At 42.4% G+C, this 23528-nt stretch overlaps 1 protein-coding gene across 4 annotated transcripts in view; it reads right to left on the bottom strand.

The window, feature by feature from the left end:
• Positions 1–23528, bottom strand: part of SYT2 (synaptotagmin 2) — a 151881-nt gene that overhangs the window by 26022 nt on the left and 102331 nt on the right. For all 4 annotated transcript variants that reach the window (XM_083508577.1, XM_083508580.1, XM_083508579.1 and 1 more), the window contains one exon: positions 20636–20705. The gene's annotated coding sequence lies outside the window, so the exon portion shown is untranslated. The remainder of the gene's footprint in view (positions 1–20635; positions 20706–23528) is intronic.

Below are 23528 nucleotides of genomic sequence, written 5' to 3'. Positions count from 1 at the left end.
GGGGCTGCTATCCAGAATAGCCTTGCAACCTAAAAAAGTGGCCATTTCCCAACTGTATGTATTCATTCATTTTAAATTTAAAGGTGAATGTATCTAAACACAGCAAGAACTAGGGTGACTACCTGGGGAATGCCCAAAAAGAGGTCAAAGATTTGCATGGGATTTGTACATGCAAATTGATAGTCATAGATGCAAATTTAGAAATAATTACTACAATACACCTCACAATTGCGGGGAAGAGTGATCAGGCACCTTTTTAGTCTGCTGTCTATATGCTAACTGCAGGTGGGCAACTTGAAGGATACTGCTGAGATCATTCTGTCAGGGGAAGCATTTCAGCCTGCCAGAAGGAATGATCCCCTTTCTCTCCTTGCATGCCATTCTGGGGATTCGCCTGATCTCCCTGCAGAGCCAATTTCAGGAGGTGTATGGGCAGAGGAGAGCGGGGAAAGCCCCAAAGCACAAGTGGAAGTTCTTGCGCTGGGCATCTCTTGTCAGGACACTTTAGTTGGATCCTGCCCCCAATTTTTAATCTGGACTTGGACCAGTCGGTTCTTCAGGTGATGGTCCTTTATGAAGTCAGATACATAGCAACCCTAAGAACAGCAAGACCAGGTCAAAACTGGCAGCAGCTGCAGCAGCAGCAACCCCACTTAGTGATATATAAATATTGTTAGATAAATATATAATGTGACATACTTACTCACCTCACAAGACCTGAGTTTTTCTTTTTACATTATTATTATTTTGTTTTAATGTAAGTTGTTTGGGGTCACTTTTGTAAGGAAAATGACATTATTATTATTATTATTATTATTATTATTATTATTATTATTATTACTATACCCTTCCTTCCAAAGGAGCCCAGGGCTATGTGGTCATCTTGCCAGTTTCTCAAACAGTCTCAACAGTCTTTAAAATGAAGTGGATACATTCTGAAGGGCATTCCATGGTGAATGTTAATATGATGCATATTAGAGGTCAAAGCAGATTCTTCCTCTTGATAATCTGAGTTCTCTTTCCCCCGTTCCACTGAAGCATCAGAGAAGGCCACAGTTAGATACAAGATGCTAGAAGGGGTAGGCTATTGCTGAGAAACAAAGAACAAATTGATAATGCAGGGTGCACACAGCTAAATAACAGGTAGGTAGCCGTGTTGGTCTGCCATAGCCGAAACAAAATTAAAAAAATTCCTTCCAGTAGCACCTTAGAGACCAACTAAGTTTGTTAATGGTATGAACTTTTGTGTGCATGCATACTATGCACCAACTTAGTTGGTCTCTAACGTGCTACTGGAAGGAATTTTTTTATTTTGTTTCGACTGCTAAATAAGTTTCTTTAAAACCCACTGCAAATTGTTTTTTACTCTCATGTTTGGAGCATAACCGACCACCATGTTTGGCATTGGAAAGGTGTCCTCCCAACTAAAACCAGATTTTCCGGTCATTTTTCTTTTTGTTAAAAAAAAGAGGAGAAAGAAGAAAGAAGAAAGAAGCTTCCATGCAATTCATTCCTTGCGCAGGATGAAGTGGCAATTTAATATGTAATGTGAGTCAGAGGGAAGAAGACGCTATACCCTCCCTTTGCCCAGGCTTCCCTGCATCCCTGATACTATTTTTAATTTCTTGCACAGTGGGGAAAGGGATGTCAGCTTCCTTCTCCTGCCTGGCCATAATTAATTTCAAATCACATCCTTCCACCCTCACATCTAGTTGGTGCCTAAAAGGCTGCACAATCTCGACTCTGTCCCGCTCGCAAATCCCCTCGTCTCCTGAGCCTGTCATTTCACTTTTTCACGTAAGAGGAGGCCTGCATATTTATGAGTCAATATTTATGGCTGACTGGTAAACAATGAGAGCGCCTGTGGACAAGCATCTCATTTTTGCTCTTTGGCGTCTCTTAACTGATTAATGCCAGTACGATAGCCAGCCACTGGTACGTGAGAGCCTCTGTAGACCAAGTGTAATAGATTATTTCCCCCGTGTAATAATTTAACATTTGAGAGCAGAGGGAGTTGGGGAGACAGAAGACGGAGAACGAGGAGATGGAGGGGGAGTGGGCTGGAGGCGAAGTTAGAGAGAGTCATCTCTGAAAAAGCCAATCTGCCACTTTTCATGGCAATGAGTCAATCTCTCCTTTTTCTGCTTCTTCTCCATTGTTAACCTAGTATATTTCAAGCCTCCATCAATCAGGAACGGGGTGGGGGCTATTTAACAATCGTGCTTCAACGTAAATGACAGCTTCTTAGGGCTATAAAAGAAATGGAAGGGGAGGGGGGAAAGGAGGGAGGTGAGCACCTATCCATCAGGCCCAATCTGTTGATGGAGAAAAACAACAACACAAGCTAACAGATGCTCTTCAGCAGCTATTGGACACAATTCGGGAAAGCAATGCCAGGAGGAAAGCTGCCCTTTTAAATTTCTTAAATTACACAAATGTCAACAGCAAAGTACAGATTGTGGAGGTGGCTGAGAGTAGCAAAGGCCTTGATCAGTGGAGCCAAACAGGAAAATGCAAAGCAAAACTCATATAATGCCTGCGCAACAGATTTAAATTGTGCAAACAGCCATACACACACACACACACACACACTAAAAGTCATCTGATGTCCTTCTTTGGACGCGGTTGGGGCAGGGAAAGATCAGACCCATACATCTTTCTTACCTTTGCTACTGAAGTGGCTAATGAATTGGAGGCAATTGACCCAAACTAGCCCCACCCACCTCAGTTCTACTTTATACACTGAAACATGCAAACACCGGTCCAGAGTGAATTGATAATTCACAGAATAGGTTGATATTTTCTTTAGGAGATAGGACTGTAGTGGCAATTCCCTTCCATGAGTACTCCAACTTCACTTCCTGTGCTTGCTGCTGCATAATCAGTCCCCTGTTCTTTTTAATGTCCAGGGAAAAAACCCCATAAAGTTGCCATCTTGGAATCAAATTATACAAGACAATGGAATACCTGTGGTCAGACTGCCCCCCGCACTTCATGGTTTTCTTCAGTGCTGGACAGCAGGTCAAAGTCGGCTGTAGTCACAAGGCTTAACCTTCCCACATGGCCCCCACTCTTAATCCTGTCTAACCCCTAAAGCTGCTACAGGGTGGAGCTATTAGCCCTTCACTGCTCTGTCCCTTAACAGGGCTCCTTTTTTCTTTTAGTTATCATAGAACTCCTCTATCTCATCTAGTTCAGCACTTATTTTCAGATCCACAAAACTGGATCTAAGGTCTCCCATCTTGGTTCAGAATCAGAGCTGATTTAGCAACTTATTGTTAAAAGAGCAGAAAGAGGCCATTTTAAAAGAACTGGCCAACAAAAAAATAATATATCCTGCTTTTCAAAGCCTTTAGAATCACTACTCCTGTTGCAAATTTTAAAAAGTGACCTTGAAATTCCTGACAAGAGCTTACATTCTTCACCTTTGTCCTACACAGTGCTTTAGAGTGTTTCAAATGCTCAGAGTCCTTCTTCCCACATTCAGGCTTGTGGAACCTCTATGCCAGGGCTGAGGAAAGGTTTAGGAAAAGGTAAAAAGGTAAAGGACCCCTGGATGGTTACATCCAATCAAATTTGACTATGGGGTACAGCGCTCGTCTCCACTTTCAGGCCTAGAGTGCCAGCGTTTGTCCGCAGACAGCTTTTCTGGGTCATGTGGCCAGCATGACTAAACCGCTTCTGGCTCATGGAGCACCGTGAAGAATGCCAGAACGCATGGAAATGCAGATTGCCTTCCTGCCACAATGGTACCTATTTATCTACTTGTGCTGGTATGCTTTTGAACTGCTAGGTTGACAGGAGCTGGGGCAGAGCAATGGGAGCTCACTCCTTTGCACAGATTCTAATCGTTGACCTTTTGATCAGCAAATCCAAGAGGCTTGGTGGTTTAGACCACAGCGCCACCCGCATCCCTTGTAGCCTTAACAGCATGCCAGTTTGCATTAGAATAAGTGTGTGAGAGTCATTCATTTCCAGGAACTGAGAGAACATTTTTGAAGATTCTTGTAGCATCGCAGTGCAAGATTTTGGCTGCTGTAGACTAAACAAATTACAAAACTGCAAACGCAACACGCTGGCTAATAACTGTTAGTAAATATATAATGGGTATTAGTATATTCAAAATATACTAATAAGACACTTCAAAATAATATATATCATATATCACATCTCACAAAATATACAAATAACTGTAAGTTGTTATATGTATCAGAGTCAAGCAAAGATTCAAACAACCAATGAATAGCGAGGAACGCTGAAGTGACTTATTAGTATATTTTGAATATACTAATACCCATTATATATTTACTAACAGTTATTAGCCAGCATGTTGCGTTTGCATTTTTGTAGATTGTCACATTTTGCAACACAGGGGTTTGTGGTTGTAAACTAAACAAATAGCTGTGGAGCTCTTAACTATGGACATGCACAATTCTTACAGGGAGAGACTGCAAGCTCTGTCTGTGCAGTCAGGCCTGAGCTTTATACAGGAAACATGCAGGGGTGAAGTGTCCCTTGCTATCTGTGTGGTAGTAAAGTTGTAAATAGTCTTCTACCAACATGATTGTTTATTGCCTTTCAAGTAAACAATGCTTTACTGAGTTTCATTGCTTCCATGAGTGATTTATTGCCATCGTCTATGCACAACTTGATCCTTCGACATGATGCTGTGCGATTGCTACTCTGCTAACTAGCACACACATAAGGAAACGTGCTGGACCACCTACTCCGTGGTTTGCTTAACATCCACCGTGATGGAGAATTTGCTCTTTTGTCACTTTTTGGTTGGTTCTAATCAAGATACTGCTGTGCTTCAGATTCTGGATCCTGTCTCCACCTCCCCAAGGATCACCACAGATGTCTGACCTTTTTCAACCATTAAATGGTTGCATTAGCTGCATGTGGCTTTCTACATACCTCTGCAGCCACTGAACTCTGCCTAGAAACAGCAGCAAGTCCAAATTCCTGCAAGTGTTCTCCAAATAGCTAAATTCACAATTGCAAAAATATGTAGGGCACTCAGGAGGAAAGTGCAGTGTCAGTAGGAGAGTTGTAAGGAATAGATAAGGGCAGCAAGCATGATGAATGAATTAACAGTGCCTGCCGTTGCAGTTAAGGAGAAATGAGAAGGGCTTTTATGTATTTGCCTCAGAAGAAAAGGACAGCAAAACCATTAATAACTTGGGGGGAGAAATAAAACGGGCCATTTAAAAATTGCCAAGATACTGAACTTCCCCAAATCTCCCTCAATGAAGAAATAAGTAAGTTTGGAAGATGGGATCAGTGGCACCACAGTCTAGGATGTTTATATCCTTGGTTTGTGTCAGGGGGAAGCTTTGGAGAAAAATTAACCTTATTGGCACTGCTGTTGGTTTCATTTAAAAAGCAAATGTCAAGTTCTTCTCCACGTCCCAGAGAATTAAACACAGGTCTGAAACAGAAGATTAAAAATGCTAAACAAGCAAATAGAACAAACAATCCTTCACAAGTATTATAGCTTTGGGATGATCCAATCTATGGATTTCTGCAGTGTGCAGGCTTCCCACTTCTTGAGCAGTGAGAATTCCAGGGGCAGCATTCATTAGGGTCTGACTTCCTTTGGAGAAGAGAGATCTATGGTCTTTTTGTATGATTTGGTTCATTTGCAGACATACAAGTAGAGCACAGGTGGAGGAAAACAGCATGAGCATTCCTAGCATGCAACAGTTCTGCTACCCTACATGTAAAAGGTAAAGGTACCCCTGACCATTAGGTCCAGTCGTGGACGACTCTGGGGTTGCGGCGCTCATCTTGCTCTATAGGCCGAGGGAGCCGGCGTTTGTCCACAGACAGCTTCTGGGTCATATGGCCAGCATGACTAAGCTGCTTCTGGAGAACCAGAGCAATGCACGGAAATGCCGTTTACCTTCCCACCGGCGTGGTACCTATTTATCTACTTGCACTTGGCGTGCTTTTGAACTGCTAGGTGGGCAGGATATGGGACTGAACAACGGGAGCTCACCCCGTCACAGGGATTTGAACCGCCGATCTTCTGATCGGCAAGCCCTAGGCTCTGTGGTTTAGACAACGGCGCCACCCATGTCCCCTACATGAGACCACCCCAATATCCTTTCAGTCTTCTACTCAAACTTCTCTGGCTGTCACTCTCTGTCTCTCTTTCAAAACCACAGCCTCCCACTAATTTGGGCTCCCATTAAGAATACAGTAACCATTCTGAGCTAGTAATAACTAGTAATCTGCTTAAGAAAAAGAGATGGCCAGCAAGACTTCCTAACAAGATGACTACTGGACCAGACAAGCCTTGATGAACTCCCTACCTTAGCTACGCTTCAAGCAGTGTGTCACAGTGCCTAATGGAGAGACCTCCTAAATCCTTCTGAACCCTAGTGAAGGCATTTACACAACCTCACTGGTGCTGCTAATGAGCCGTGACTCTGCAGATCCTTAAAGGCCTAAGTCTTCATCTACACCAGGGCCTTGTAAACAGCAAGGTGTGTCCCCCCTTTCCCCTCTACCTTAGAAGAGAAATTCCTTCCACTCTTGGCAGCAGATTTAAAAGCAGCAGATCTAAAAACAATTCGGAGGGGGGGGGGACCCACGGACATGTTGCAGCCCTTGGTGGTTCAAATAAGCTCTTTGAAAGATGTTGAAATATGGCTGGCACAGAAGGAAGGAAGAAGTGATTCCCACGCAAATGTTATAAATAAGCAGTGATGGGCTGGGTGTGGGCCAATAAACTGAAGCTGAATCCTGAAAATACAGAGGTGTCATACATCCCAAACTCTCAAGTCTGGGAGGTGGGGAGATGGCCTGTCCTGGAGAGAATAGCACTCCCCTGGAAGGAGCTGGTCCACAGCCTGGGGATGCTACTGGATTTGACACTGTCAGTTGGAGGCTCAGGTGACTTGGATGGCTTAAAGTACCTTTTCCCAGCTCCAACTGGTTTGCCACTTGTCTTGATGCTTCATAAAGCTGTGAAGGATCCACTGTCATGTGTTAATTATTAGCTTACTTCTTTGACAAATGACGATTGACAGCAGTCCTAGCCAAATGCCTACAACGGGTTATACCCCACCCCATGCACTCTGCACAAGCACCAAGGCTCAGGCAACATAAGACTCCTTTTTAAACCTGGTTGCCCCTTTATCAAGAAAATAAAGAACTGGCAGGAAATTTGTCACCAGGGTAAGCAACAGAATTGGAAATTTATGCAAGCCACCCCTTCAAGCCTTGGTTTCCTCCATAACCCACATGACTGTTTCCATGTATAATAAATGGCATGTGCTCATAACACTTGCTACTAACGGGTACTTGACAGTGAGGCCCACTCTCCCTCCTCCTCTTCGATTTATCAGACTGACCTGTGGAATCAGAAATACAGACGTGAGTATGGATTTATGCTCTGGTTGGGCAGAGCACAAACTGGTTTGACATGCAGATCATGCATATTAAAATGTTGGGGTTCCTTGCAAAGATATTTTCAAAAATGTGCTGCCTTATGTATGTCGGTTGGGGTTCTGTAGTGAATAATACTGAAAGACAAATTGACTTCAAGAGATTTGACTTCATGCTTCTGTGAGAATGTCTTAAGATATAAGGATGTCATAAGATATAAAGATTATTAAACTGGAAATGTCTAAATGGAAGCAGGGTGTGAATAAGAGCAATACATTTATTAAATATATATTATGTATTTGAGTGATAATTTCTTTCTTTCTTGAAATGCAAAATTTTTAACTTTCTTTTTTCAGTTATCTATCTATCTATCTATCTATCTATCTATCTATCATCTATCTATCTATCGAATACATGCTGCATGTGTTTGAATGAGTGGAGCAGAACAGTCATCTCAGTTACCAACCTGAGTCGACTCCAGTAACTTCAGTGCCAGAATACATATCAGAGAGTGAGTGGAAACAAATTGCTAGGTAAAAATCCAAGACGCACATGCAAGGAGTGCACAGCCCTTGGCAAGCAAACAAGCAAATTATGTTTGACATACTCCTTCCCTTTGTTACCAAATTGCAGAATGAGCGTCAGGGAAGATATTCTTTTGTGGACTTCCTGCAGAGTATCTGTTTACGATGTCTCACGAGATCACATTTGGAAATACAATTCATGTAGATAGGGAAATCCGTATAGCTGGACGAAGCTAGAAACTTAATTGGCAGGCACACTACAAACACTGTCAATTGGGCATAGTGCTAATTCAGTGTATGAAAATAAAATTAGAAGACAACTCTCTTTTTCGATTATGAAAGCTCAACTGTCTCTCATTTTTATGAATCGCATTGTCTTCAAACAAGAATTAGTTCAGTCTCATTCTCCATGCATGGCTCTCCTTTTCCCTTCTTCTTTTAAGTTGTTTTTATCAAGGCACTCTTTATAAGCCCTAGATAAGGTTGAAGGAAAGTGATCATGTCATACGCAGCACTGGGTGCCATTCACTATAAATGAATTCTGAGAAAGCCCCAAAGAAGGAGAGAGGCCCCATGAAAAATGCAAATACATTAATTTTAATGGGGCTTGCATAGGAAACCTTCCAAGTATAAATTTATACCCATTCTGAGTGTTCCAAAATGGCCTTACAGACAAGTAAAGTGCAGTGCTCTTATCAGGAACTTCTGTTCCATGAAGCATGTTTGTAATGGCACTCCAGGCCCACAATCTTACAAACTGGTAAGAAATGACAGCAATATAGGGAAATAACTACGGCAATTACCAACACTTATATATTATTTGGTTGGTCTCTTTTATCCTCCTTTACCAAGAGGTGACTTACAATATGATCTTGTTAACAAATTCATTGCAGAATAAAGTTTCATGATCTAGGGCTCATTTTGTCAAATCCATAAACACACACACACACGTCCATGCAGACAACACTTCATGTATCTAAATCAAGCAGGTGCTGTTACATAAAGGCTTATGCCAAAATAAGTCTGTTCGTTTTTAAGATATCTGGGATTATTTAGTTTGCTTTATGTTCCTGGTGCAACAAACTATGGATTGTTAGAGCAGGAACAAGCAACAAGCTCAAGCATGTTTCTGTAGTGTGTGTGGCCTGTCTCTTTAAGAAACTCCCCTCTCTGGCTTCCTCCACATCTCAGTGGGAACCATAGGCTTGTCCCAGCTGCCATGCTGAGTTGTTGATCTGTTGTTCACAAATAAATACAGTCGCAGAAGTTTTCCTGATTCTTGCTGCTTCATGGTATTAGGGCAGACCCCATTAAAAGGTTTCCTCACACTCTCCCTGAACCCCATGGGATTGTACAGTTTCAGATTGTGGTTTACAAATGTGGTTTGTAAAGTGCACTTAAGTCAGCTGGTGCTGGTTTGTGGAGTGCACTTAAGGAAACTGGTACAGATGTCAAGGGGAAAACTCTGATTTAACAAATGAGGAAGTATTTTCTGAAGATGTGTGTGTGAGAGGAGGAGAGACAAAGGAGGGAAATGGGGAACCCTGAAATTTGGTGCTCATTCATGTACCAACAGACCATAGTTTGTTGGACCAGTAATATTATGGCCAAACAAGGCCAAATAAGAGAGTGTGTGCGTATGTGTGTGTGTGTCTCATTGTGGAATTCCCTCTCCTCCATAGGTTTATCTGGTGCCTTCTAAATCTGTTTACCCTGGTCTTTGACATGGATGTGTGTGTGTGTGTGTGTGTGTGTGTGGGCTACTGCAATGCACTCTACGTGGGGCTACCTTTGAAAGTGACCCGGAAACTGCAATTAATCCAGAATGTGGCAGCTAGACTGGTGACTGGGAGTGGCCGCCGGGACCACATAACACCAGTCCTGAGAGATCTGCATTGGCTCCCAGTACGTTTCCGAGCACAATTCAAACTGTTGGTGCTGACCTTTAAAGCCCTAAACGGCCTCGGTCCTGTATACCTGAAGGAGCGTCTCCACCCCCATCGTTCAGCCCGGACACTGAGATCCAGCACCGAGGGCCTTCTGGAGGTTCCCTCATTGCGAGAAGTGAGGTTACAGGGAACCAGACAGAGGGCCTTCTCGGTAGTGGCGCCCACCCTGTAGAATGCCCTCCCTTCAGATGTGAAAGAAATAAGTAGCTATCTTATCTTTAAAAAACATCTGAAGGCAGCCCTGTTTAGGGAAGTTTTTAATATTTAATGCTGTATTGTTTTTAACATTTGATTGGAAGCCGCCCAGAGTGGCTGGGGAAACTCAGCCAGATAGGTGGGGTATAAATAATAAATTATTATTATTAGGTGGGGTATAAATAATAAATTATTATTATTATTATTATTATTATCATCATCATCATCATCATCATAATCATCATCATCATCATTATCATTTATTTAGGACCTACCCTATACTTGTGATTAATTCATTTTAAACTGTTTTAATATTGTATTCTAAATTGTTGTGTTCCACCCAGAGTTGCTGTCTTTAAACACACCCATAAGATGCCTATGTCTCCCTAGTAAAGTAGCAGCGTTGTCTACTTCTCCCAACTCGGTTCCTGCATGCACGTATCAAACTTGTATGGTCTTTTAGACCTGCCCCACCTCTTTATCTCCCCCTGCCCTGAGACCAGACCACAGATTGTTCTCACCGGAGATCTAAACTGATCACTTGCAGAGGCCAAGGGCTGCCTGCAGGCCTCCATCCAGCCATGAAATGATCACCAGAAAGGCAAGACTGGCCACCTTTAATCCACCAGGCCACTGCAGCACAGCCCTGTGGCTTTACTGAATCCCTGGTGCTTGCAAGCCACAAAACATGACTGCTGGATTGCATTTGGCTTGGTAAGCCCTAAAGGCCTCTTAGCCAAATGATAGGAGGTTTTAAATGCCCTTTGCAAGAAATGTTTGAATGCTTGGCTGTTGCTCCTGCTCAGTTCTGTTTTTCAATACACATACTTGCTACAGAAATGGGGAATAGTGTTCACTTATTTATGATATTTTTAAGGCTGCCTTTAAGGCCAAATCCTCACAAAGAGCCTTCCAACATTGTTTGAATCTAATCCTAACACACCATAAGGGGCACTAAGAATACTAATGAAAACAGCAGCATTGATACAAGTACCATAGAGTCCAGAGATCAACTTTCAAATAAATAAAAATAGCTAAGAACTATTTCAGCACCAAAGCAAACAAGCAACATGATAATCTCCTAAGAAGAGTTGCTTCTAAACTAATGGGTCTTTAAGGACCACTTTAAGCCCTAACCTGCAGTCCTAACCTTAAAAACAAGACACTTTTGCACCTGAACCAATATCCCATCTGTATGCTGGTCTCTTTATCCACACAAACTCCACTGGCTTTGCATACATTTACCCTGCCTGGGATGGTTGCATATTTATATTCCCAAGTAATGGAGTCATCCGCATCTAAATTAGTAGCCCTGTTCCACAGATATCAAGTCAACACGGGAATTCAAATACATTTAGAAGAGAGTTATGATTGAGAATATGCAATGTTGTAATGAAATGTTTCAGACATGTTCCTAGAATTATCACATTGGGCAGTAGGCGGCATCTTGCTGGTAGCCTCAGTTGAAAAGCTAAAGAATTACTCTTCTCTGATAACTAGATCACCCTCTTCCAACAGAATCTGCAGCACAAGTTGGAACACAAGTTGCAGGGCTGTTGGGGATCCTATAAAAGTGAAGCTACGCTGAACTTTCCAAAGCAGATAGATCAGGGTTGGGAACTGGATCCAGTCAGGCCAGATCCTTATGTCTCCTGCCCCCTGCAGGACAAGTTTAGCAGGAGGGTGACACCACACCAGGTGACCTGTTTTCACTCAGCCACGCAGTTTGAAATTAAAACACGTAGGCACAAGTATGACATGTTTGATGCTTTGAAGTCTTGGCAATCAGCTGATCATCAAGACTTGTATAGAGTTGTTCAGGATGCTTTGAAGCCTCAATGACTGTGAGGCTTGCAAAGAGCAGTGCATGAAACTTTGCAGGTACAACACCCTATTAGGCCCAACCGCATCTTTACCTGCTCCCCACTCACAGGCCAAACAGGGAGGTCTGGTTGACCTAATAAGACCCATGTAGAGGAGGTTCCCCACCACTGAGATAAGAAAGTTAGAAACTCAGAGATAGAAAAATCTGTTAAAATTTTCAGTTGGCCTTAAAATGCTCTCAGGCCAAAAGCGCTTGACAAGAACAGAAGCTGTAAGTTGCACTTGCCAGAACATAAACTTGAAATTTCACCAAACGAAAAATTCAGTGAAGCATAGCACATTCCACCTTGTTTAGCTTTTGACCTGCGTGTGATCCCTGTAGCAGAACAAGCTTTTAGCTCTTAGTTGCCTCACACTTTATGCTTTGGGTTTCTGACTCAAGCAAGTGTTTCTCCCAGGTCATTCTGGTACAGTGGTGCCTCGCAAGATGAAAAGAATCCGTTCCGCGAGTCTCTTCGTCTTGCGGTTTTTTCGTCTTGCGAAGCAAGCCCACTAGCGGCTTAGCGGATCAGCGCTATTACAGGCTTAGCGGGCTTAGCGGATCAGCTGTTAAGTGGCTTAGCGGCTTAGGATCAGCTGATAAGCGGCTTAGCGGCTTGAGAAAAAGGGGGGGAGGAAAAACCCCCGCAGGAACTCGCAAGACATTTTTGTCTTGCGAAGCAAGCCCATAGGAAATTCGTTAGCGGGTTTTCTGTCTTGCAAGGTATTCGTCTTGCGGGGCACCACTGTAATTAAAATTGTAGCACAAAAAAAGGATTTTTATGTAAAGAAAGGCAGGAGTGGTGCACCTTCCTGTGTTCTCAACACACCTTTCTTGAGACCAGATACACTTATGTCCCAGTTTCAGTCATGGGACTGATATTCTATTGACTCATACCTCTCTCCAGCTTTCTTGAAAATTCCAGCGCTCCTGCTTTAAAATGCAACAGTGCAATATTCTGCCTGCATGTATAAAAAATGCCTTGCACCTACTTGGATCACTAAACCACCTATTCCAGTTCCATCATAACAACATGAGAAGTGCCTGCTGGATCAGGCTAATGGCCTAAGTCCAGCCCTGTTCTCATAGTGGCAAACCAGGTGCCTGTGGCAAACCCACAAGCAGAACACAGTACAAGAGCACTCTGTCCTCTGGCAGCTCCCACCAACTGGTATTCAGAAGCATGACTGCCTCTAACCATGGAGGCAGAGCAGAGCCATTATGGCCAGCAGCCACTGATAGCCATATCCTCCATGAATTTCTCCAACCCCCTTTTTAAAGCCATTCAATTTGGTGGCCAACTCTGCTTCCTGTGGCAGTGAGTTCCATAGTTTAACTATGCGCTGCACAAACGAGTACTTTCTTTTAGCATTCATCTTTCAACAGTCAGCTTCACTGGATGCCCACAAATTCTAGTTTTAAGAGAGAGGGAGAAAAGAAAAACTTTTCTCTATCCACTATCTCCATGTCAAAATTTTATAAACTTGTCTCATATCATCTCTTAATCACCTTTCCCCTAAGCTATAAAAAAACAGCAACCCCAAAATGCAATCCTGCTTTTCCCTTGTCCTTATGAGCTTCCATATTTCATCAAGACATGCTGGCTAAGAGATTGTCACAGCACGGGGGCAACTGACCTCCGTATAAATCAAGGTGCTTCTTTACTACAAGCTGTAATAATTTGGCCCACTATTTGCCTTCCTTCCCCACCCCACTCTCCCCCACCCCACTTCCAGAACCCTTTCCAGCCCTCCAGCCTGAGCACCATAACCACAACTACATTCCTCCTTTCCCCTCCCAATCCTAATCTTATCTTTTTTTTTTTTAATATCACAAAATTTTACTTGTGATATGGGGGCATTCACCAATAACGCTGCATACTTGATGAGTGGTAGATTAACAGTTAAGGGCAACTGGTCCAAAAGCAATGGGTGCAAGCATCTCTCCGGCTGCAAACACAACAAAAACAAAACAAAATTCTGGACATTTTGCTTGCAGTGCAGTTCCCCTGGAAGGAAGATGTTTGGACACCCTTTGCATGACGACTTAAGAGGTGCCTGTCTATTCTCTGTGCCACAGCCCTGTGAAAGGCAACAGAGACCCACGAGTGCAAAGGAAGGATGTCCCGATTGCCTCTAGTTCAATGCAACATGAGCTTCCAACACTATGCAGTCCTGTCCTCTTAAGACTTCATGCCAGTCCACCAGCTGTCATCGGAGGAATGAGCAGGCAGGTATCCCGCACCATGCAAAGAGAGAGTTAATACTGCAGCAGAGAGAAAACAGCGAGAGCGCAAGAGAGAGAGAGAAAAGTGCTGAGTCACTAAGCCACCTTCCACTGCAGCACTTTCATCCTTCCAGATGCCTACAGCAGTCCCAGAGCAGGAGCAGCTGAGCCAATCCTCTTTGACTTAGGTCATTGGAGCTGCTGTGACTCTCCCAGGACACCACCGCTACTCAGAGCAGGGCAGGGAGGGAGACGTAGCTGTACATTTATCTCCTCCCTGCAGTTATTGCAGCCACCTGACTGCAGAGGCTGTGGTGCAGAAAACTCCCACTTCATGCTTTCCCCATGCTTGCAAACCAGCTGCAGCCTCAGACAGACCGAGGCTGCAAGCTTGCTTCAGAGCCGTCGTATTCTGCAGCCCATGGAGAGTTCTACACCAGTCTCCCACTCCATTAAAGCTGTTGTTTTAAGCACACATTTCAAATTTGTTTTTGTGAATAACACCTGCAAAATAACTCCTTGCACCACCCATGTGCAAGGGCAGAAGGACACTTTCTGTGCACTTTCATAGATCAGCAAACCATATTTTCACATGTGAGAGTTTGTAAACCAACATTCCCTGCGATGTGTATTTGGCACCTTTGTATTATATTAATAATGCAGCAGCAGCAACAACAATATGCATCTATAAAGGAATTTTGAATGTTCGGGTGTGCTGCACATCCATTATCTTTTTTAAAAATATAGTCTTATAGTCTCCAATACATAACAGTAACAAAAAAAGGGGGGGGGGAATGCAAACACAAAATCCCAACTCCCCCCCACCCCGGATGGATACATTTATTTAAGTTTGTCAACGTTGAATCTAGCTACCATCCCAAACATACCAAACAGTCCATTGTATATAGCCAGGCACTACGTTACAGCCGCATCTGTTCCAATTCTACAGACAGAGACTCTCACCTAAGAGATCTACAGCAAACCTTTTTAGAACTAAAATACCCATCAGATGAAGTTAGACAACAGATCAACAGAGCCTGACTGATACCCAGAGAGAACTTGCTGCAATACAGACCCAAAAAAGAAATTAACAGAACACCTCTAGTCATCACATACAGCTCCCAAGTTAAAACAGTACAACACATCATCAGAGATCTACAACCTCTCCTGGACAATGACAGTTCTCTTTCTCAAGCTCTGGGAGGAAGACCTTTCATTGCCTACAGACAGCCACCCAATCTCAAACAACTCCTAACCCACAATAATACTACAACCAGACTTAACACAGACACTGGCACCAGAGCCTGCAATAAACCCAGATGCCAACTTTGCTGCCACATACACCCGGACAACACCATTTCTGGCCCCAACAACATCACACATGCCATCTCGGGACTATTTAATTGCTCATCGTCTAACATTGTGTATGCCATCAAATGCCAACAGTGTCCTTCAGCTCTCTATATTGGACAAACAGGCCAAACCTTACGCCAAAGAATAAACGGACATAAATCTGACATCAAGAATCACAAAACAGAGAAACCAGTAGGAGAACACTTCAATCTCCCAGGACATTCTATACAAGATCTCAAAGTAGCTGTTTTACTACAAAGGAATTTCAGAAATAGACTGGAAAGAGAAGCTGCTGAATTGCAACTCATTACCAAACTTAAAACCATGGAGAGACCTGGTCTGAACAAAGACATTGGATTCTTATCTCATTATACATGACTAAGCCATTTTTCACCTTCTCACCCCTTGCCTTTTCCTGTAAGACCTATTGCAGTCATTAAGAGTCGTCAACAGGCTCATCTCAGCTATCTGCCAATCTCCCATTCCCACCACCCTTCTGAGTAATACCCCTCCCCACCTTCTCACTATATAGAAGGATCTGGCAACTTCTGTTTCAGTGTATCTGAAGAAGTGTGCATGCACACGAAAGCTCATACCAAGAACTAACTTAGTTGGTCTTTAAGGTGCTACTGGAAGGAATTTTTTTATTTTGACTATGGCAGACCAACACGGCTACCTATCTGTAACGTTGAATCTGTGATTTTGGTATTTGCCATTCTTCAGGGTTATCAATAAAACATTCTATAAAAGGATGCCATATTTCAACAAAACCATCTACATCACATCTATTATCTTGTTGCAATCCGTACAACTCTTAAAGGTAGGTCAGTCTTATCCTCTCCATATTGCAAATGGGGGCTGAAGCAGAAGAGAGTGATTTGTGAACAGCCAACTAGTGAGATCATGCCAGGGGTGAGGTTTGGCTTTGTCTCCTTACACTTCAGCAGTGGTGGCCAAACTTGGCCCTCCAGCTGTTTTTAGACTACAACTCCCATCATCCCTAGCTAACAGGACCAGTGGCCAGGGGTGGTGGGAATTGTAGTCCCAAAACAGCTGGAGGGCCAAGTTTGGCCACCATTGCACTTCAGTCTCTTTTTGGCAGCAAACTCCACTGAACTCAACTGAACTTACTTCTGGGTAAGTTTCACAAGCTCTCTATCCTACATTAGCAGCATTCACAGATGACACAAATAATACAACGATGGATTTAAAGCCATGTGGCTCTTCTCTGCTGCCTGAATTTGACCACATCCATCACAACGTCTTTATTATGTTCTGTTAGGTCTTATAATAAGTTGGCTTTCGCTATATTTTTAGAGAGCCTGACCAGGAACTTTAAATCTGTTTAAATTCTTAGACTGCCACACAATAGATAATTACATCAGTAACAATACCCACACCAATGTGATTAAAAAGAGCAAAAGGAACTTGCCACACAGGGAATTTTTCCCTTTCCTAATACGTGTACACACACACACACACACACACACACACACTGCTACAAAGGAGGACAAAGCTATTTTTATCCCCACTTGTTAGTCAGGAAACTGATACCCAGAAAGGACAGAAAATGAAAAGAATTTAGCGGGGGAAGGGGGGCTTTGTACACATACACACTTCTTTTAAGCAAGCAGACTGTTTTACTGGATCAACCTTGGCTAAATGGTCCTGCAAGGGGTCAACTCAAGGCTGCAATGCTTTCTGCTGCCCAGCGCATAAAAGTAATCAGCAGAGGGGTAGGGGCTGAGCACGAACAGAAGCATACCTTTGAAATTACCTTTATTGGTTGGCAAGGAAGGGAAAGTAGAGAACAGCCTTCTCATTTTCACAGACAGATAGTAGTTAAAGAGAAAATTCAGCACCAGCCGCTGTCCAGTCCTACCCACTCCCTGATTCATCTCTCCCTCCTTTGGTCAATGGCCTGGTTGTTGTTGGGTTTTTTTTTTTAAAAAAAAAAAATTACCTGCATTTTGTACAGCCATCCCATAATAAGAATTCTCTGTGTGGCTCACAAAGCCAAACATTAAAATGCAGTGTGAAATAAAAACCGTAACAAAAGAATAAAAAAACTGAAACGCAATTCAAAACTCAGTTTACGACAGTCTGGAGGGTACCACATTGACTACTCTACGACATGTTTGGTCAGGCTTCCCCAACCAGGTGCCCTCCAAGGAGTTGTTGGGCTACAACTCCTACCAGCCTCAGTCAGAAATGCTGGGGGATGAAGCACCTAGAGGGCACCAAGTTGGGGAAGGTTATGCTATGTTACTTGTCGGCTTGGGGGGGTCAATTTCTTTCCACCAGGACTGCAGCATGTGGGATGAGGAGGTAGGAACCCCTCTCAATAATGGAGTTCCTTTCCTTTCTTCTGTTTTTTGGTGCAGTGCAGAAGGGAAGGGTCCCACCATGACTTTAATATATGGACTCATGCGCTGGTAAGTATTCCTGTGGAGGATGTGAGGGCAAGGATCTGGCCCATTTGCTAATCATCTCTTAATTCATATCCAAAGACAACCCCAACCAGCTTTAGAAGTCTGGGCCCACTAGGCTGCCTAATCAAAGGCAAACCTGCTGTGAGGTATAATGTGCTAAAGTCAGCTCCTGTTCTGAAAAAAAATGGCAATTAAGTCAGCGAAAGGAGAGTTATCCATGCCATGACACCCCTGACTGATAGGCAGCAAGCTGAACTAAGGCACATGAGTCTAAATCACTTGATCAAATTCGTAAGTGGGAATCAATCAGTCACTGTAAGGTGATTCCTGAAAGTTTACCCCACCCAGTAAACACAGGTTCATCCTTCTTTCTTTTGTAGGATTCAGAAATCCTCATTCCTGAGAACACACAACAATTATCTCCACCCCTAACCATTACCCTAGCATGACCCAAGTACAATTTATTAGTGCCAAGGAAGTTGGATCTCTTGTACTCTTTGTTTGCACTGTGACAAATGGAATTCTGTTTGCTTGATGGAGATTTTAATGACACCAAAAGGATCTAACTTGCTTGCCATCCATACAAAGGATGATTCATTGTGCTGGGTTGGCCCACTGAAATTTGCAGCAATGGGAGGAATTAAAATGCAGCAATGTGCATTCATAATACTTTTGGTCCCATAGTAAGCATGCCATTGCACTGGAATGCGGCAGGCTGTGTAAGGCTCAATCCAGATGTTAGGAAACAGGAAGACAAATGAGTCCCTTTTCTTGGCACTTATCCCCAGGACAATGTAGGAGAAACCAGAATTGTAGGGGATGAGCCAGCAGGGTTCCCATCTATCTCCAGCAGCTACACCATCCACTTCAAACTATTTGTGTTCCTGGTGCACCTCATATGCAACTCACATGCCCCTAACAAAGGAAATCCAAGGTCACCTGCAATATTGTCTAGTGATTTTTCATCCTACAAGCAACTCACCTATCCTTCCTCACACTCAAATTATTGAAGTATCTGTTCTCTTCCTGTATCTTTAATAAGCAAGTGCTCATTATTATACACAAGCCTTGTAATGTCCTGAGGCTCAGCAAGTCCTAAGGCTCAGTACATATCATGTAGCAGGCTGTTAAAAAGAAGACAACGATGACATTAGTTTCACATTATGGGATCCAGGCAAGATTTTGGTCCTTTTAAGAAGCTGCAAGCAAATTTGAGTATCTAATTCTGCAGTACATTATTTCCTATCTGATTTTTACTGCATCCTGGAAGACCCCGATAACCTACACCAGGGAAAGAAATATTGAGAAGAGGTATTAACAAAGTGGGATCTGGTGGTGTGTGAGAGAGAAGCCCTCTTCAGGCATTCTCAGGGCAGATCACAGATCCTCTGAGATGCTTCATGGTGGCAAGACTTCCCAGATCCTACCAATGTACAGTGCTCTGAAACATCCCCTATGTTGTGAGTGTCACTCAGTAGACAGAGAAGCTGCTTACCAGCAAATTGAACAAAGTCCATTCTGCAGCCCTTGGAGGAAGGAACAACCATTCTCCCTAATCACAATAGCCAGCATATAAGGGACTCACTCTGCTACACTACTTTCTCATGCAGAAAACAGGAAGGGTATTCTTTTCCTGCTGGCATTAATAGGATGATAAAAGGGATAGTACAGGACTCCCCTTCTTTGCCTGCATAGCATGTGCACTAAATTAATGTTTGATGGGAGAATCAGTCAATATATTCACCCATATATAAAAGTTTGAGGGTGTAAAGAAAAAGTGTTTCTAAAAAACAACTACACATAGCTCTGATCTGATTTGTCCACTATGCCCTCTGTTTCAGGGGCTGCGTTTAATGTTTTTTTAAAAAGTAACAGATGCTCTAATTGTGGTTCTCTGGACATCTGATCAAGTTTGGGACATGGAGAGCCTTTCCCAAAGGTCTTCAGGGTCACACTCCATATGTCGAAGCATATAACACTTGAGAAACGGCGTATGTGCATGGATGGGATAAGAAGCGTAAAAAAATTAGGCTTGGCCAATTCACCCGAAGAGATAATGTGAGGTCAAGAAAAGTAGTTACGCTCACCAGATAACATATCTATCATGCAAATTGCTGCCCTCAGATGCAGGCCTCATAGATCTTTTCTGCCTCTTTATTTGCAAGATGAAATACATTGTTATTCTGTGTATTCCTCAAAGGCGACAAGGAAGCTTCCTTGGGTGGGTATAAATCAAGACATTCTGGCTAAAAGATTGTCACAGCACCCAAAGAAGCAACTGACCTCCATATAAATCAATGTGTTTCTTTACTACAAGTTGTAATAATTTGGCCCACTGCTGGCCTCGAGGTATGATTTAGCTAACAAATTTCAGTGTTATAACCCAGGTGTCTTTTAAGTGACCATAATGCATGGGCACCTTGCACTTCTCAGCAATTTCACATTTTATTTTATTATACATCAGCTTTATGCTGAGACACTGGAAGCCTTCAGTTGGATCTTTCTGTATTAATTCTTTGAATGGGTCTGTAATGCCTGGTGCATATGAAAGAGATTGTGGAGATAACGTGCCTCTTTGAGACGTTTTTCAGTCTTTTAACTTCTTACCTCAAGACCAGGATCCAAGATATTACAGTTATACAAGGGGGTGGGGATTTTGAGTATCAAAAGAATAGAACAACATTGTGCAGGACTCACCACAATCACTTGTACTGGCTAGCTGTCAGGCACCTTGGAAATCTTGTGACGGTTAAGAAAGATGAGTGACCTGCATAGAATGAAACATCAATAGTCAATATTACTTATCATTTCTCTCTGCAACCTCCTAGAATTCACATCCAACTGGGTCATTTAAATCTGCATTCCACAACCCGTATCATTGAGTAAGAAAATGTATATAAATATAACAGGGTATAGCCAATGTGCTATAGAAGTGTTTCTGCTAGAGCAAAGCAAGGAACCCTGTGTTCATCAATCTCTACTATGCTACATCCCAAACCATTCCAGAGGGTCCCCTAAACCTCAGTAGAGGTTTTCGAGGGCACTGGGCTGAAGTGCATAGGAGAGATTGGCAAAAATCAAGTGATCTATCTTCCCCAAGTAGAAGTGCTTTCAATTGGGCAAAGCTACTGTGGGGTGGAACACATCTCTATCCTACAACAGAGCTCAAGTTGGTATACATGAGGTTGCCAAGTGAACTTGCAACCAGCCCCAGAGCTGCTTAGCTTCAGCAAGGTGGAGGCATCAGTTTCCTTCAAAATGTAGCCCTGGTTTCATAGAAATGTTCAGTTTTGCTCAGGTGAGCTGTTTGTAGAAGCACTACTGTAAAACAGGCAGCAACCTTTTGGAGGAGCCATGAATAAACTGGATTTCTTACTGAATCAGTAGGTGGACAAATTAAATACAGGGCAAGGAAATTTAGTTAAGGTCTAAAACAATGCAAAAGTAATTTTAAACACAGGCTGGAAGCAATTCTGGCATGCAAAGGTAATTCAGCAGCAACACATTTTCACTTATTTGTAGACTTTTAATCCAGATTGTATTCATGTATTTATCCAACCCACAGTGACACACTTCCACTCCAGGAAGGATGTGGCATTTGTGGGAGGGAAAATGGCATCATGAAACAGAGAGAGACTATTTTTTAAATTTTCAATTGCATTCAACTTGATCCTACATAAATTGCTCAGAAACAGGTATGGCAAAAATGTCGGTTTCAGTTTCTCATTTTTCTGGTCCTAGTTCAGATGACATTTCCACATCAACTTGCATTTAAAAAACAAAACAAAAACAACATTCCTCTTGGAAATTCATTTAGTGAGCACTTTTCCTGATATAAACCTTGTTGCAAGTAATTTCCCCTAACACATTCTTGTGTGTTATTTTCACTAACGTATATACTTGCCCATAATATATATCCATCACTGTGCCCATTTTTTGGTTGGAGAACTGCACTGCAACATTCAGGAAAGTGTGAATGCCAAAGGACAGCTGTGTTTCTGTTTGCATATTGTTTCAAGCAGTGCAAATTAGGTAGGTTTATTTGCAAGCGTGAGCTAAATTTCTCTCCCATCTATACTCAAAAGTAAACCCTACTGTGTAGCTTCCTTTCAAGTAAGAGTGCAGAGAGTTTCAACCTTACAATGTAATGCTATACATGTAAGTCTTCTCTGGTGTAACTGCAGTTTGACTGAACCATGGTGTAATATCCTGTTTCTGAACAAACTGTGTTTTGAACAAACTAGTTTACTGTACTCAGATGCCAGAATAAGCTGTTGTTTGTTCCAAACCACAAATAGAAGGATTAAATTTAAACTTTCTCCCCTCATATGTGGAGGAAAGGGGAAGGTAGAGAGCACAAGCCTAAGGCTCACACCTGCCACCAGTCCTCATAAGGTCTAACAATATAATCCTGTGTCTGGTTGGACACCAAATAATTACAGGGTAGTTCTGCAAAGGTTTGATCCAGGCTCCGTTGGTGTACACAGCCAAGGAAATCAAGGATCCAATTCTAAAGACTGAGCTACTATTTGTGATTAAAGGCAGCGAACAATTTTAAACATGGACTGCTATATGCAGACTCATTAATACTTCACCTGCTCAGGGACCCAATTTCAATGCCCTTCACTAATCATCATTCAGGAGAGACTATCCACTAACTCAGAGAAGGCAACAAAACACTCCACCTCAGCACACTGAAAAACCTAATTCTGGAAGAAAATATAATCCACTCAAAAATATCATTGCTACTTGGCTTGGTTCAATAGCTTTGGCCTCCTCTGGACAGTAGAACATTCAGCAGCAAAAGATAAAAGTAGCAATAAAAGTAGCTCGCTTCAGAGACCTGCACAAAATTATTAGTGTACCAAGTGTTGCAAAAAGAAGCATGTTTACAGTTGTCTTTTGCAGAGATGAAAAGTAATACAATGGAGTGGGACAATTGGTCATTAAAGTTACTTCCACTGCATGTAAATTGCTACACAATATTCAAGGCCAGAGAGAGGAAACAGAATGTAATGTAAAATATACATTAGCCTGGTCCTCACAAAACGCTAAACCATGGTAAATAAAACTGTGGCTTATTAAATTATGGTTTAGTGTTATGTGTGAATCTTGCCCAGTAGCTTAAATATGTTTTGTTTGCTTACTGCCAACAAACCACAATGTGAAACCATGTTTTGTTGTTGGCTTACGAACTTTGATTTGTTTTAACTATAGCTTTGCATTACATGGGAATCTAGATCCCTTTCTTAACTATGTTGTTTTTTTACCACTGCATGCCAAGTGGTCACCAAACCACAAAAGACACAAGGCAAGAATACCTGGGGAAAAACACAACAAAGTTTGAGAAACAAGGCATGGTTTGTTTGATCATATGTGGGAAAACTCATGGTTAACTCATGGCTTGTTAAGCAAAGATAGTTAGCATTAGGTGCAAACCAGGCCAATGTCACCCATACAGTACATACTCATTTTTTGTGCTATCTTCTGCAGTACAAACAAGTTTTTGAAGCAACGCCTACAAATACTACATGCCAAATTCATATATAATTAAATAAGCCAACGATATTTTCTAGAATATGTTCTGGTT

Source organism: Podarcis liolepis (assembly GCF_965112155.1).
Source record: "Podarcis liolepis genome assembly, chromosome: 6".
Lineage (NCBI taxonomy): Eukaryota > Metazoa > Chordata > Lepidosauria > Squamata > Lacertidae > Podarcis > Podarcis liolepis.
The sequence above is the reverse complement of the archived record's forward strand: the minus strand, read 5'-3'. Positions and strand labels throughout refer to the sequence as shown.